Source organism: Diadema antillarum, unplaced genomic scaffold (assembly GCF_040938485.1).
Source record: "Diadema antillarum isolate AM-2024a unplaced genomic scaffold, OU_Dant_1.0 seq00000692_RagTag, whole genome shotgun sequence".
Lineage (NCBI taxonomy): Eukaryota > Metazoa > Echinodermata > Echinoidea > Diadematoida > Diadematidae > Diadema > Diadema antillarum.
In genome coordinates, this window is record NW_027271597.1 from 696,651 (window position 1) to 700,287 (window position 3,637).

Genomic DNA, 3,637 nt, shown 5'->3' on the forward strand with positions numbered 1-3,637 from the left:
CAGAATTGTCATCATTTTTTTTTTTTTTTACATTTAGCTTTGATTTTAACCCTGTTATTTTTTTTTTCAAAGCTTCATCATTCCAACATACTAGAGAAAATAGAAATGCTGGAAAAAGTAGCTTAAAGTTTTCAACCTGGAACATTATTCAACAAAGGCCTTTGAACAGTTAAAGTGAGATTACATTTTAAGCCAATACACGCAATTTTGGTGTTTGTGTGTATGTATGTGTGTGTAGTTTTAGGGACAGATGCTACTGTGAACATCCCTGAAGCACAAGAGTAATATCCTCCGACTAGATGAATGGGACCTTCGGATCATCTTCACACAAATTAACAAATTTCCGCTCTCACCAGCACTCTACCTTCCCATGCCGCTGCCTGACTTCATTAGCATGATTACAATATCAGAATGTCTGGAAGGATCAACATGGCTGATGAACATGGTCGTTTGGGCCTTTCAAGCATAGTGAAGTCGAGTATGGAATAGACAGTGACCTTTCTAGAAAGATGACCTTCGTTAGAGAGGTATTCTTATTTGCGCTAAGCCATGGCAGTCACACACACTGCAACTGTACTGAATAGCGTATCATATAACAGAGGCTATAGTAGTAATCTGTCTGTGGACATTTGAGTGTACATGCATTTCATAGAGTATAGCATGAATAGGATTGTTTTCGATCATTTCTATGGTATTAATGTATGCAGGATATCCACTTTTGTGCAAAATACAATGCCACAAATCAAATTTACATACGAAAGATTTACTGAGTTTGTTCTGATCAAAACAAGTCTTTGAAAGGGCAATTGTCAGCACGCATACCACATGGGTGGAAATGAGCTGCTAGGCAGAGGTCTGCACTCACTGGCCCGAATTCACAAAGGTGGTACAAATGTAACCATGGTTTAAACCATGGACAAAAACCATGGAGCGCCAAGTGTCGCATGGAATATTTTGTTACGAAATCAGTCATTTCGTCGATGAAATGATTATTTTGTAACTAAATGACAACATTTTGTAACTTCATGAACGTTTCGTCCACGAAATGATAATTTCGTTAACGAAATGGTCATTTTGTCAACGAAATGACCAATTTCGTAACGAAATATTCCGTGCGACACTTGGCACTCCATGGTTTTTGTCCATAGTTTAAACCATGGTTTCATTTGTACCACCTTCGTGAATTTGGACCACTGAGTGCTTTTCAGACATTGTATTTTTTAACAGCATGCATTGCATTTGTATGTTAATAATAAAGCAATCTACTTGAATTGAGTAGAATGCTTTATGAAATGGGAAACATATTTTCCACTCAAGGGGGCTTCAAGTGTATATATGTTTGTTTTTTGCTTTGTTTTGTTTACATTTGTTTGTTTGTTTGCTTGGTGTATTGTTTGTTTGGTTTTTGTTTTTTGTTTTTTGTTTTTTGTTTTTTTTTGGGGGGGGGGGCAGGTTGTATTAACTTTCTCTTCTTCTGACCAGCTATTTTTTGTTTTGATAACATTCCAAAACAGTGACTGCCACATGTTAGTATCTGTTGGGTGACGTGGCAGTTGTTGTAAAATCATGACATTCTTCCCCCTACGGAATGGACGAGTCATCTTGGACAGCTACTGACACTGCTGTAGACTGTGGGCAGAGCTAAATTGTGAACTCTTTATGTGCCATGATGTAAACCCCCTGTGTACCACATTATTCTGAGACGGCAACGTAATCATGCTTTGGGAAACGTTCTGTTTTTCAAATCCATGTAACTTTCAAATATAATTCTTTCCCTGGACATGTAATGAGCAAAATGTTAGAGAAAACACCAAGCTTTGCTTTGATGTAAATTGTGTGACAAATCTGTGATTGCTTTTCTTTCAAATTACCAGTAGCTACATTATTGCAGAGGCATGACCTTTGCACACAAACAGTAATATATAAACTTAAAGTTATCTGGCAAAGCTGCTAGGGAATACCTTTTGATAGTCAGTCACCACAATAAAATGTAAGCTACCTGTACATGTGACAGGAATGGAATCGCAAGAAACACTTTCATTGTACTGCGGCATTTGGCGATTTATTGATCGGTTTGGGCGGGTTTGTGTGCTTGAGCAGAATATGCGAAGTTGGCACGCCGTCACCTGATCAAGCTGGCTGTGTGAACATGGCACACAAAGAGTTTAATAAACACAAGGTGCATTCACACTAAAAATTACTGTGGTATTAGATGATACCAAAGTGAGTTGTTCTCACTAATCTCATTGGTGAAGTATCACTGTAACAGATACACAATGTACCACGGTATTTCATGCAGTTGGTACCATTCTCGTTCACAAAATACCGTGGTATTTCGATACAGCTCGTTATTCCGAAGGTTCGTTATTCGGAAGGCTCTTTATTCCTAAGATTCGTTATTCCGAAGGTTCATTGTTCCGAATTTCATTTTCGGATTAACCAATCTTCGGAATAACGAACCTTCGGAATAACGCCACAAATTTTCGGATTAACGAAACCTTTCTCATTTTCGGATTAACGAACCTCTAGGTATAGGGAATTTGCGTGTTTTGGATTAACGACCCTTCGGAATAATGTACCTTCGGAATGGCGAACCTTCGGAATAACGAACAGCACCCGGTAGTTCTGGCCTGAAAGCACACTTCTCTGAGGTAAGCACTGCGAATAAATGCATTATCTCCTACTTGGAGAAGACATAAAGTGTGTCGTCATGGACCTACGTACATGTTGTAGGTCCGTCAAGCGAGAAATACACCACAAAGAGGTAGGCGGTATACCTCTTGACACGATTCACATTTGATTCTCACATGTGTATTTTGCATGAAGTCTGAATTCCCACACTTAATACCATGGTATTTGGCGAGGTATGTTCCAGCATATTTCACAATGTATTATTTGTGTTCACATCACAAAATACTGCGCAAAATACCGTGTATTTCAGTGTGAATGTGCCTACTGCGAGGCATGCAAAAACCTGATATTCCTTTCAGATGGAACAATTTTTGCTGAGCACAACAGGGCACATCCACTTAATTTTTTTTCAGCCTAAAATCTTTCTCTCTCTCTCTCTCTCTCTCTTGAATACCTATGAAAACACTGGTTAAATATTTCATGCATAAAGCACAAATACATCCCTGGGATAACTCTTAACAGCAATTTGATCAGTGACTTGATGTGATCAATACAAGTGTAGGTTTTCCCACAGGAAACACCAATGAATTTGTGACTTTGCATGATGTACATGTATACTACAAGGTGTCACAGCACTCACTACTACACTAACTACCAATGCTGTTAAAAGGTCATGCAGCCACAAACTTACGAGGGTATTTAAGAGAAACTTTCTTACGATTTAAAGCAAGCTTTATCACTTTCCCATCTGAGTTGTAGGGGAGAAGTTTACAAAAAACTAATCAACACTCTCCTTGCTAAATCACCTTTTTGTGAGTATTATCAGTGACCAATGTGTAGTGAAAAATGAGTCTGAAAAGGTATGAGAGCATGTGGGTGTGCATCAATTAATTGGTCCTCAAAAAACAAACAACATTTTCCTCAAGATTTGGCTCACATGCTGATGTTAATTACTTTCATGCACAGTTGCATGACTCAGATATTTGTATACACTTGTATATTCAGG